Here is a 13,440-nt window from a genome sequence, read left to right as displayed (position 1 = left end):
GTCTCTCCTTGTCAGCCGAAGATTTTCTTCCTTGAACATTCAGCCAGTACGGACCCAAAGAGCTCTGCAGAGTTGGCGGGGCCCTATTTCCCCATGTATACGGGCCGGTGGGTTTTACTGCCCGGCTCCGAGGCTTCCCAGGTCACCGGCAGGCGCACAGCGGACTGCGTGACTCAGCCTGTCTCGTCCCTCCTCTGATGCCTCCACCCTGGTCCCCGCTGCCCACCGCTGCCCGACCCTACCCCCTGCTCCACTGCCTGGGGTCAGCATGTCCTGTTTCCCTTTCCAGAGTCTGGGTCACACGAGGCGTTAGAGAGGACCCCTGGCACCAGCTTGCCCCGCCGACACCCCCTGTTCCCGGGCTCAAGGACGAGGTTCGGTAAGTGCAGCCGCCTTCATTTTTCTCTGGGCCTCGATTTGGCGTGAGTCCGGGGTGGCGGGAAGTAAGTGAAACATGACTTGGTGATACCAGAATGTCACCCATGAATACTGGGTGGCCAGGGCACCGCCAGAAGTGACCCCCAAGCACAGGTCTGGGAGACGGCCATGTGCAAGACCAAACATCAGACAGCACAGGCTGTTTGCCTTGCGTGTGGCCAGTGTGACCAGTCCTCCAGTAGCCCATCTGGTCCCTGAGCCCTCCAGGGCACCTGAGCACTGCTGGGTGTGGCCCTTAACCAGTTTTCCCCCTGCCAAACAGAAACAATAAACCCCAAAACAGCCTGGTGCCGGGGTATGGCCGAGAGGGCTGGAGCTCACGCCCGCCTGCACCGGGGGCTTGATCCCTGGCACCCCATGGCCTCCTGCTGCCGAGTATAGCCCTGCTGGGGACCTCCCCCCAGCCCCCAGATTAAATTAAAACAAAAAACAAACAAGCCCAAGTTATATTGATTTTGCTCCAGGGTGTTTGCTTCATTGACTCGGCCAGAGACTTGGCAAGCTTATTAGCACAAACGTCCCCCGAGGACTCCTCTAGCCAAGAGGAGTAAAGGACGGCACAGCTTAAACTGCTTTGGTGCTGGAGAGATAGGAGAGCAGGTAAGGCACTGGCTTTGCTCGAGGCTGTCCTGGCACCATGCATGGTGCCCTGAGCCCTGCCAGGACTGATCCCTGAACAGGGGGCCAGGAGCAGGTCCTGAGCACTGCCGGTGTGGCCCAAAAACCAAATCCAAAACACACTTCTTCAATGCTTTGTGTCAGTAATATTTCAGTCAAACTGGGAATTGGGAAGAGAATGACAGAAACTACCTAATTTAAAAAAAAATTTTTTTTCTAATATTTTTGGTTTGGTTCTGTGCTCAGGGATCACTCCTGGTGATCCTGGTGTTCAGGGGATCATGATCATATGTGGTGCTGGGATCAAAGCCAGGTCAGCCACAAGCAAGGCGAGCATCCTACCGCTGTACTATCTTCGGGACCCAGAAACTATAGTTAATGACTCTTCTTAGTATGAAGACATTCCATGCTTTCTCTACAGTGCCTACTGTATTTTCTCAACTCTATACTGCACCCTTCTGCTCCCCCCACATGTACCCCAAATGTAGCATGTCTGAAGTTGGGGTGCTTCTTTTGGTTTTTGTTTTGGGGTGTGTGTGTGTGTGTGTGTGTGTGTGTGTGTGTGTGTGTGTGTGTGTGTGTGTATTTGGTTTCGGGCCACACCAGGTGATACTCAGAACTTTACTCCTGGCTGTGTGTTGGGGGATCCCTCCTAGTGAGGCTTCAGGACCCTGTGGGGTGCCAGGAATTGAATCAGGGTCAGTGGCATGCAAGGCAAGTGCCGTATCTCTTGCCCTATCTCTCGGGCCCCATGGGATGCTTCTAATGGAAACCTAGATTTGATTGAAGTGTCTAACATTACTACTCTTACTATTATTACTACAGGGGCTACTCTTGGCTTGGGGTGGTGCCAGGGATCAAACCCAAACCTCTCACATACAAAGCATGCATTCCAGATTGAGCTCTCTCTGACCCATGTTTTTTATTTAAGCTCAAGAAATGAATTGGGTTTTTTTGTTTGTTTGGTTTTTGCTTTTTGGGTCACACCCAGGGATGCACAGGGGTTACTCCTGGCTCATGCACTCAGGAATTACTCCTGGCGGTGCTTGGGGGAGATGCTGAGAATCGAACCCGGGTCAGCTGCGTGCAAGACAAACGCCCTACCCGCTGTGCTATTGCTCCAGCCCCAAGAACTTGGTGTTTATCAAAGAAAGAATTTAGGACCCATTGTAGGCACTGTGGTGATTATGGGATGCTTGTATATCCATACCATAAATTGTAACACTATTGTAATTTCCTAAACTATGATTTTTAAAAAATGAGTATATTTTTTCATCGTAAAAATAAAGAACCATGTACAAAATATTTTGAAATAACGAAAAAAAAAATGTCTTCCTCCTGTCCCTTAAAATAAGAATTTAGGATTCTCCTCTCATAATATTCATCATAAGCAATAGCAAATAAATTATCTAGCATTTGACCCTGGCAGGCAGACTTGAATGGTGGGGGAAAATTTAAATAATGGTGGTGAGAAGGTGTAACGGTGGTGGGATTGGTGTTGAAATATTGAATGTAATCAATTAATGTGAACAAACTTATGAAAATAAAATTTAAAAAACAGAATTTAGGATTCTGCTACTGGAATCCTAAATGGGGGGTGACTCCATATGATGGTTATAGTCAGATCAGTAGCCTTGTGACTGCCTACGTGGTGGTTCTGGCTCCCAGAAGAGCCTGTGTGAGGTCACAGACGCAGCGATGTCTCAGGAAGGCTGTCCTGGCCAGGCTCAACCAGTAATCGGTGTCACAGGAGCTTGCAGCTACAGTACTCCATGCGGAAGGGGAGAGGTAGCATAGCGATAGGGCACTTGGCTCGCATGAGACCAGTTTGATATTCAGCAACCTCATGTGGTCCCCTGATCACCATGGAAGTGACTCTGGAGCACAGAGCAAGGAGTAAGCTCTGAGATGTGCACCCTCAAAAAAATATTCAGTACTGCGTGCTGTGCACCCAGAATGATTGGTCAGTACCTGCTTGTCCGTGAGTGAGTCCAAACCCACTCTTCCATTTGGGGAAGGGGAAGGGACCAGAGGGATTGTCTGGGCTTTATCCTCAACACTGCATGGTCCCTGAGCACTGCTTGGGAGCAAGCTGCAAGCACAGAGCTTGCCCAGAGATGTCCTTTATTACCTATGGTGACCCCCAAAACAAAAACATACATGAGAAAAAAAAGCATCTTAAAGAGTTTTTGCTTTAGGATGGACATTGCCAAGCCCAATGGTCTTGGTGTATCTAGTTTGTTGTTTTGTTATGTTTGCTTTGGGGCCACACCTGTTGGGCTTACTCCCACTCTACACTCAGGGATTAGTCCTGGTAGACTCCGGGCATCATATGGGGTGAAGGCAGCAAACTCAGGTCAGCTGTTTGCAAGGCCAGCACCCTGCCTGCTGTCTCCAGGCCGTACATAGACTTGAAGATGTGCAGAACAGGGGCCAGAGATAACACTTTCGACCATAAGGTTCTGGCCTTACATGTGTTTGATGGTGGTTCTGTCTCCAGCATCCCATATGGTACACTGAGCGCCAGGGTATTCAGAAGTAATCTTTGAACAGAAATCCTCTGAGAACCTCCAGCATAATTAATTAAAAAAAGAAAAGACACCAGAACCTCCACATTAAAGGGATAGGAGGACCCTACTCTTCCCCCCAAATCAGCAGGGATATAGAAAATAGCCATTAAGCCACATTTGCTGAGCACCTACCATGTACCAGGCTCTGTACTAAATCCTGCACCATTAAGTATGACGTCAGATATGATTGGATTTTTGCCCTGGGGGAGCTGGTCTAGTAGATCAAGGCTGCCATACAACCCTAAAATCAGTAAAAGACTCAAGAGCTCTAAGGAGCTTCCAACCCACGGACCCCTGGGGTGGGTCATTCATGGTTGGGGAATGCCCAGGGAAGCTTTCTTGGAATGTCACTGAGGCTGGGCCAGGCGGAAGAGCCTCCCTGACTAGGCAGAGGAAAATCAGGGTGGGTGGCAGAGGTGGGAGCCAATAAAGATGCTTTGCAGAGGAGCCCGGCCGCTGATGAGCCCCAGATTCAAGGCGGGAGTTTCAGGTAAGCAGATGGGGCTGTTGTGCGTGTTGTTTTAGGTATGTCCACGGCAGGAGGACTTAGGCAAATCCTAGGAAGAACCAGGCTCGAAAAGCCCTTAGCTTTGTCGGTTTGAAGTTGGTCATTGGATGTTCTTTCTGGTGCAGTGCAGACAGACACTCATTCTTCCCAGGACTTACTATCAGCTCCCCACTCACAGATCACTCCTGGTGGGACTCTGGGGACCATATGGGATGCCGGGGATTGAACCTGGGTTGGCGGAGTGGAAGGTAGACACCCTAGCTGCTCTTCTATCTCTCCAACATTGTTCCAGTCTTTCGGGTTCTCCCCACGGCTAAGAAACTCTGTTTCCCTCCCCTGACTCCCACAGGAAGGCAGGCGGCTTCCAGGGTGAGTTGACTTTCTCTTACTTCCTTCAGGGCATCAGGCAAGAGTGGTGATTGCACCGTTTATGGCGCCCTCAACGGGAGGAGCCTCCTGATTTGTTTGTTTGGTTTTTTTTTTTTGGGGGGGGTGGAGGGTTGAGCTGCACCCAGCAGTGCTCAGGGCTTGACTCTTTTCCAGGGTCACTCCTGGTGGTGCTCAGGGGATCAAATGTGGATGCTGGGGTTCAGACTGACCTCTGCGCTGTAAGGCAAAAGCCCTGTTTCTGTACCATCTCTCAGGCTCACAAGGGGAGAAGTTTTTCAAACCAGATGGTTCAAAGAGGCTGGAGCGAGCTCATGCCTTGGCATTTAGAGGGTCCCGGACCAGTCCCCAGCAACTCTGTGGTGTCCCGGACACTGCATTGTCCTGATGGCTCCCAGCACTGCTGACGAGCCCCTTGCCTCCTCAACTAAACCCACCTCCCAGAGTAATAATAATAATAATTATATGGTTTAATTAGAATGGAGATCAGCTTCTTGATCCTGCTCCTAACACTTAAATATCATGAGATTCTCAGTTTCAAATAAAGATCTGTAGGAGCCAGGATGTAGCTCAGAGGTAGAGCTGTGTCTTGCAGCTGTGAGGCCCAGGGTTTGATCCTGGCACATGGAGCAATAGCACAGCGGTAGGGCATTTGCCTTGCATGTGGCGGACCCAGGTTCAGTTCCTCCGCCCCTCTCGGAGAGCCCGGCAAGCTGAGTATCTTGCCCACACGGCAGAGCCTATCCGTGTCGTATTCGATATGCCAAAAACAGTAACAACAAGTCTCACAATGGAGATGTTACTGGTGCCCGCTCGAGCAAATCGGATGAGCAATGGGATGGCAGTGCTACAGTGACAGTGATATTATATATCATCAAGTCAGGCTCTGTGTTGACAGTTGCTCTTTAACTTTTTGCAAGGGGTGGGACAGGGCACACCAGGTGATACTCAGGGGCTTCCCCAGCTCTCTACTCAGATATTATTCCTGATAGTGCTCAGGGGACCATATGGAATGCCTGTGCTCAAACTCAGGTTGACCGCGTGTAAGGCAAACACCCTACATGCTGTACTATCTCCCCAGACCCTGTGCTGACGTTTTCTGTCAAGATTACTGCTAAATAGAGACTGTGGCTAAATGGGCAGACTCAGAAATTTGTACCTAGAGGGACTGAAGGGATAGCACAGCAAGTAGAGCTTGCACACATCCCATCTGGGTTCGAACCCCAGAATCCCATGTGGCCTCCCTGGTCCCAACAGACATGATCCCTGAGTATAGATTCAGGAGTAGGCCCTGGACACCACCAAATGTGGCCTCTAAACAAGCAAAAAGCCCAACAGACATTAACACATACATACACAGAAACCCACACTGTCACTCCCTCCCATGGAGCCCCATTTTTTTCTGAATTGGTCCCTCAAGCTTAATCATGAATGAACTTGATGTGGTTGTTTCTTCAGGGGCCAGGCTGAGCAGAGGTAGACAGAGCTTTTTCTAAAATACCAGTCACCTCTTCTCTCTATGGAGAGACGTACGTGGTGACCTCCACAGGAAAGCAAGCTTGCTTTGCCTCCCTCTCACAAAGGAGAGAGTATCTGCTCATGATTGATGTGAAGAGACTGGAGTTTTAAGCAGGAGCTTCTAGTAGCTTCTTTGGCCAGTCATCTTAAAAAGTTAATATGTAGGCTCATTCTCTGGAGATTGGCCTCATCTCAACCTGTGATATGTACCTGTTTTCCCCCCCTCTGGAAAAGCAAATGTTCTCTATAGAACATGTAATTCTCTTTTTCTTCTCCTCTAAGAGTTCTCAAGAAATTTATTTTGTTTAAAAAACACATATTTTTTAAAAAGTAAAGCTATTTTACTTCACTAAGAGAAAAAGATAGTGTTTATTGCCTTGCATGAGACTTTGGTTTTGTTTTTTGTTTTTTTTTTTTGGGGGGGGGTCACACCCGGCGATGCACAGGGGTTACTCCTGGCTCTGCACTCAGGAATTACTCCCGCCGGTGCTCAGGGGACCATATGGTTGCTGGGATTTGAACCCGGGTTGGCCGCGTGCAAGGCAAATGCCCTACCCGCTGTGCTATTGCTCCAGCCCCTTGCCTGAGACTTTGGGTTCAACCAGTTACCCTGCCCCCCCGCAAAAAAAAAGTTGAGAAGAAGAGATAGTACAGATGGAGGTACTTACTTGCCTTACACACTGCCAGCCCCAGCTTGATCCCCAGAACTGCATATGGTCCCTGGAGCACTGCCAGAAATGATTGCAAGCACTGAGCCAGGAGTAATCCCTGTATGCCACACAAAAACAAAGTTAATGTCTTGAACATTGCTTAACTTTTCTCAAGCCACAGGAAGTCTTCGCCAGAAGTCAGGTGGAGATTCCTGGGAAAAGAGTTGGTGGAGGTGAAATCAGTTTCTGATAGAAACTTTAAATAAAATAATGACTTTAGAGCACTGACCCTTTCTTGTCACCGTCATAGTCTTGATTTCCATTCCAGGCAAGTTAATAAATCAAGAAGTGGCTATTGTTTAACTTCCAAGTTGAAAATGCACGTTTTCCCGGCATCCCTCAGACTCACCCGATGGTGCCCCTTATGGAAAGTGACCTTGCTGTGAGCTCATTTCAGAGACGCAGAGTAACTCCTAGGGCTGCAGGGTGGTTTCTTGTGTTCATTTGCACCATCCCTGTAGCCCATATCAAGGAGACCTGCTGAAGGGCAAGTGTACACAAAAGTCAAGCAATCCGGTTGGAAGAGTGCGTCCCTGCCCTGCTGTTTGGTCAGGGCTTCCACGCCCTCTCCCCTGGCTGCCATCCCTGAAGGCAGACTATTTTTCATTTTGGGCTTGGGGCCACACCCAGTGGCTCTCCTGGCTCTGTGCTCAGGATCGACTCCTGGTGGTATTCAGGGGACCGTCCTCTGCCAGGGATGGATCCTGGGTCTCTGTGTGTGAGAAGAGACCTAACCGCTGTACTCTCTCTCTCGGAGGCAGGTTCTGAATATGACTTTTCTGCTTCTTCTCTTGAAAGGGAAAGATGTCGTCTGAGCACATGTTGCTCATTTATTTTGTATGATTTGATCAAATTAATAACCTTACCAAGGAACCTCACTGAAGACAAGTTCTGGGGCCCGCCCACAGAGCTGTCCAGTGTGACTGAGATATGATTCTGCTCCAGCAGTTTTTAAGATTCCAGGCTTACCCATTTAGTTAAGAAGAAATATTAACAATAAAACAGGAGATAATTTGAACAGGCAAGGCCGTGAACTCAAATGTTGAGCGGTAGTTTTAAACATGCCGTAGAAAGCTGATGGGTGCTTTTTCTGGTCTCTTCTGACAATCCCGGGAGTAAGCTGATTTTGCTGAGACCCCTCACACCAGACCTTTTACTGATCTGCTCTCAGATCCACTCCTGCATCAGTGCTCAGTCAGAGATAAAGCCCACAGGGGTGAGGACACACGTGCAAGTAACCCCCAAGTCCTTTGCAGTTTATAACTAAGGTGTAATTACAGGGATAATAGCAACTGAGGAACTTTGTAGCATTTGGTGTTTGAGTCTCTGGGCAAATCCACTGTAGCCTCTTGTGGTACAGCCAACCAGTGACCCCAGAGCAAGGCACTCGCAGGAGTTTGCTGACCCCTGTCTTCTGGACTCCAGTGAACCTATTTTTGGAAGAACTCATCTTCCAGGTAGATAGCTGGTTTTGCAGGTGTTTGAGGATAATATCCTAAAGGATGGTTTTCCTTTTTGCCAGGGGGTGGAGGTTGTGCCATACCCGGCAGTGCTCAGGGTTGATTCCTGGTGCTGTGTTCAGGGGTCACTTCTGGTGGAGCTCAGGGGATGATTGCGGTGCTGGGCTCAAACGGGTCAGCAAGTGCCTCACTTGAAACTATCTCTCTAGGCCTTGATTTCCCTTTTTAAAACAATTTCATTTACATCAGCAAAAATCCCATAGGCCAAGGATTCTTTGGCAACCTGCTGCTCTCTGAGTCTTTTTATTTGCAAAAACAAGATTAGGCTGTCACTCAACCAGCTGAATCCTGGCAGACGAGCGAGCGGCTGCGCGGCTCCAAAAGGGAAGGATGGTTTCTGGGAAGGAAGAGGGGTGTCCCCTTCGTGCTAGGTGTCACCACAACGTCACACACAGTTCAGTTTCACTGTAGCTCAGGGCTGGGGGTGAGGTCTTCAGACATCTCACCTGACTCAGAGAGACCAATAAAAGACACTTGAGATGGCTCTTGACCTGTGCTTGAGTCTAAAAGGAGGAGCGAGGCCTGGGGGTGAGAGAGAAGGGCACAGGACTCAGGATCCTGGGGGTGGCGGGGCGGGGCGGGGCAGCTCACGGCTCAGAGTCCTGGGGCTGAGGGAGGACGGTGCGTGCCTCAGGGTCCCCAGTGCTCATGATCATTGCTCTTCACCCGCCTGCTCACTTTACAAATGTCTTTTTTTTTTCTTCAAGGAGGTGGGTGTCTCGGCGAACTACCAGCTCTGTGGTTGGGGGTCACTCCCAGTGGTATTGATGGGAGCGGGGGTTCCTGTGTTGCTGGAGATCATACCCAGGCCTCTCACGTGCAAGGCGAGCACTCGGCCCAGTGTGCTGTTTCTCTCAGCCAGTTTATACAGGACCTTATGGAGAAGTAGTCCCTCGGGGATCTGAGAGATAGTGCAGGGACTTTGGTGCTTGGAAATGGAATAGGAATAGGAATACTTCTCTCTTGAATGTAGCTGACCTGGGTTCGATTCCAAGGCACTGCGTGTGATGTGGTCTCCCGAGCCCTGCCAGAGGCGATCCCTGAGCACAGAGCCAGGGGTATGCCCTGGCTATTGCCAGGAGTGGTGGCCTCCCCCCAAAAGAAACAAACTGTGTGTGTGTGTGTGTGTGTGTGTGAGAGAGAGAGAGAGAGAGAGAGAGAGAGAGAGAGAGAGAGAGAGAGAGAGAGAGAGAGAGAGAGAAGTATTCCTATTCCATTTCTAGGGGAAACCAAAACACCATTGGTGGACCAAAAACACCATTGGTGGACCAACCTCTTGCCCATCTTTAAACCCCAGCGTCCCGAAACCGTCTGTTCTCTTGTCCTTACCCTGCTCACACAGTCTGGGGCTCCTGGCTTTGGAGAAAAGTGCAGACGCCCAGGATCCAAAGGTCTCCTCCAGGTGCCCCATCTTCTTCCTGCCCCTTATCTCCTACCACTCCCACTGCAATCTTCCTTCTTTCCTACCATCAGAACTCCCCCGGTGCCTTTCTCATACTTTTCTCCATACGGGGGGCCCCAAATGTATTCTCTCCTCTTTTATAAAAAGATTTTTCATTTACTTGAATTTCCCCCTTACACTTTATATAGAACACTGTGGTTTACAAAGCTGTTCACGACTTGTTACAAGCATTCAATATTCCAACACCAATCTCACCGTCATTGTCTCCAATTTTCTCAACTACCGCTTAAGCCTGCCCCCATAGCAGGCCCTTGAGAATTTATTTTATATTGCTTGTTATCAATGATTGGCTAACAGAATGAACACAAAATGTTTCCTTAGAAGAACGTTAGTGAAAATGGTTGTATGGCACCATGGAGCCGTTTGAGCCCTTGTGTAAGAGATCGCTAAGATGTTGTTACATCTCAAACTCTACAACACCAATTTGGATGGGACATAATGTAGAAAACAACCAGTCTTGATTAACAAAATATAAATACAGGAGTATTTATATTTTGTAAATACTGTAACCACACCCTCTTTTTTTGATGTCTTGACAGTTTTTTTCCTCTTCTAGCCCATCACCTTTTTCCTGCACCTAAGAATGCAAGTGGCTTTTCTCCTCTGTTGTAGAGTCAGACACTTGAAGATCATCTTCAGAATACTAGGAGGCTTCCGTGGTCCTGAGTGCAAGCATTCTGTCATCTGTGGTTTTGGCCAAGGACACAGGAGAAGTGACAGTGCTCCCCAGAATCCATCCAGACCCATAATCGCTGTTTGAGACATTGGTGTCCAATATAGTAGCCACTGGCCAGGTGTGGCCATATTCTGTATTTCCTTCTTCTTATCCTCCTCTATTTTCTTCTTCCTCCCCTTCCTCCTCTTCTTCCTCCCCTTCCTTTTCCTCTTCCTCCCCCTATTACTATTATTATTTGCAGTGGTAGTTGTTGGATCGAGATTTACCATATGCAAACCATCTCCTAGACCTGGTTTTCACACTTGGAAGGGCTTCATAAAAAAGAAAAAAGTAAGCCAGAGGGGTAGGACAGGAAGCCAAGCTCTTGCCTTGCCTGTGGCCAGCCTCAGTTCTATCCGTAGCACCCCACCGGGTCCCCTGAGCACAAAGCCAGCAGTAAGCCCCGAGCACAGCCAGGTGTGGCTCCAAAACACAGAAAGTAAAAGAAATTTAAGATAAAGGTAAAAGAAGGAAGTGAAGAAAGGAAGGAAGAAAGAAAGAACATAAAAAAGCTGTAGAGGGGGCTGGAGTGATAGCACAGCGGGTAGTGCGTTTGCCTTGCACGCGGCCGACCCGGGTTCGAATCCCAGCATCCCATATGGTCCCCTGAGCACCTCCAGGGGTAATTCCTGAGTGCATGAGCCAGGAATGAGCCCTGTGCATTGCCGGGTGTAACCCAAAAAAGAAAAAAAAAAAAAAGCTGTGGATTTGGTCTGTGTAGAAATCAAGTCTGAAATATTCTCTGGGCCTTGTGACGCAGCCAGTCATTTTCCAAGGCAAATCTGAAATGTCATGTTCAAGCCTCAGGCTTGAGGCCAGAGATGTGGTTCAGTGGTAAAGCACTTGCCTTGTGTGTGCAACCCTGAGTTCACCTCTGGCACCACCAGGACCCGAGGAAGCTAACAACCAGCCCACCCACCCTTTAAGCCCATGGCTTTCACACAGCGACTCACCCCCGGCCCTCTGCTGGAAGCACTCTGGCGAGTGGGAAAGGCAGCCGGCCCAGGGCTCTGGCCCGGGAGCTGCAGCTGGAGGGCGTCCTTGGGTGCAGAATCTGTGTCTTCTGGTCTTGACAGAGGAAATTTCATGAGTCACAGTTTCTGGCTGGGACCTCCTTGACATTCGGCCTTCACCAGCATGACTAGGAGAGTTGTAAGAATCCTTATCTGAGTTTATCGAAGGAGGGAGTCCATGCTTGTCTCTTGGGGAGGGGGTTGGGACCAGCTCCCTCCCTGCCCAGGGCTCTGGGCTCTGGTCTTTTCTTTCGCCTGTACAGCTGTGGGGTCTGGACTGAATGGGCAGATAAAGGGGTGTACTGGGCGGAGCCCCTGCAGGGCTGGGTGGGGGCCCCTATCTACTCTGGGAGCACTCTCTCTCTCTCTCTCTCTCTCTCTCTCTCTCTCTCTCTCTCTCTCTCACACACACACACACACACACACACACACACACAGTAGAAAATGTAGAAAAGGATTCTTTCACTTTTCCTTTTGATTCCCCTGGGGCCAGTTGAATTTTTCTAAATTTCTTTTATCTCTCCTCCCCTTTTCTTCTTTTCTTTCTTTTTTTTTTCTTTTTTGCCAGTTCTGGGGATGTAACCCAGTGAGTTACACGAGCAGGGCAGGTGCTTTACCATTGAGCTATATTCTGGGCCCTAGTTGTCTCTTATTAATTATAATTTGTTGTTGTTGTTGTTGTTTTTATTTGGGGGCCACACCCAACTGTACTCAGGGTTTACTCCTGGCTCTGTACTCGGAGATCACTCTTGACTGTGTTTGGGGGGACCCTGGATGGTGCTGCAGCTGCAAACCCGGATGTGCCCCATGCCAGCTGCCTCTTCTCTCCTGTATGGCTTCTGCAGCCTGCCCCTCTTCTCCAGTCTGGGTATCTTCTCTTTCCTGATCTAACCCCGCCCCCGCCCCCACCTTCCTGATCTCTTTCTCTCCTGGGCTGATTTTCCAAGTTCCACTGCCCTGGCTGTGTTTAGGCAAGTTTCTGTCTAAATCCCCTGTGCCTCTAGCATCTTCTAGAAATCCAGGTTTACAAAACAAGGAGTTGAAAGGTAAATCTTCCCTTGGTGAGAGCATCTTTCCCTGTGGAGACTAGGAAGCACGCCTATCTCCTGGGATGCTGGCTCCTCCCCCGGCTAGGTTCTAGCCCGTGGTCGCCGGGCGTGGGGCCCTGCTCGGCTGCCCGCAGATGTGCTTGAATCTGCAGGCCTTGCAGCACACACCCCCTGCCCCGACACAGGGGATCTAAACCAGTTTCCATTCCCTGTGTGTGTTTATGGTCTGCTCAGAGCTCATTAAATTTCTTCGCTGACCTGGGTCATGTGCATACTCACAACGGGACCTTGGCTCCCTGACAACAAAGCTTGCATGTGCTTCAGTGCGTCCAGATGCATTTGGAGAAATTCCCAATTTGGCCCCAAAGATGATTTTTAGTGCTGCACCAGGCTGCCAGCGACCTTCGATGAATCTTTGATCATGTGCCGTTGTTTTGGGTTTTGTTTTTTTCTCCATTTAAATATTCCTGGGCTGGAACAAGGCTTTACTTTGCCCCAAGAAACTTCCCTGAGGGGCCAGCTCTGAACGGGACTATGGGACTGTCCACTATACTACCTGCATTTTTTCACCTTCCTTCTTTTAGCATCAGATCACAGTGAGACAGAAGCTATAGCTTGGTGTGTTGATTTGCTCTCACATGAGTTGCAGATATGTAGAAAAAAGCCCTGGGTTGGAGTGATAGTACAGGAGTGGGGGCAGCGGTAAGGCATTTGGCTGTACTCAGGGTGACCCTCGTTTGAATCCCCGACACTGCATATGGTTCCCTGAGCACCACCAGGAGTCACTCCTGAGCACAGAGCTAGGAGCAGCCCCTGAGCACCACTCTGTGTGGCTTCCAACCTCTGTTCTGCCCCCGCCCCTCCCCCCCACCGCCGCACCAAGAAACTGGGTTTTGTGGAGCTGCACCCAGGGTTGATCTGGTGCAACTCTT

The 13,440-nt window shown here is 49.5% G+C and overlaps 1 protein-coding gene across 1 annotated transcript in view; it reads left to right on the top strand.

The window, feature by feature from the left end:
* The window catches only part of RBM47 (RNA binding motif protein 47), a 169,618-nt gene that overhangs the window by 78,053 nt on the left and 78,125 nt on the right, over positions 1–13,440 (top strand). Inside the window, exon 3 of the mRNA XM_055139465.1 lies at positions 290–379. The gene's annotated coding sequence lies outside the window, so the exon portion shown is untranslated. The remainder of the gene's footprint in view (positions 1–289; positions 380–13,440) is intronic.

Source organism: Sorex araneus, chromosome 5 (assembly GCF_027595985.1).
Source record: "Sorex araneus isolate mSorAra2 chromosome 5, mSorAra2.pri, whole genome shotgun sequence".
NCBI classification, from domain to species: domain Eukaryota; kingdom Metazoa; phylum Chordata; class Mammalia; order Eulipotyphla; family Soricidae; genus Sorex; species Sorex araneus.
This window is presented reverse-complemented; position numbering and strand designations above follow the sequence as displayed.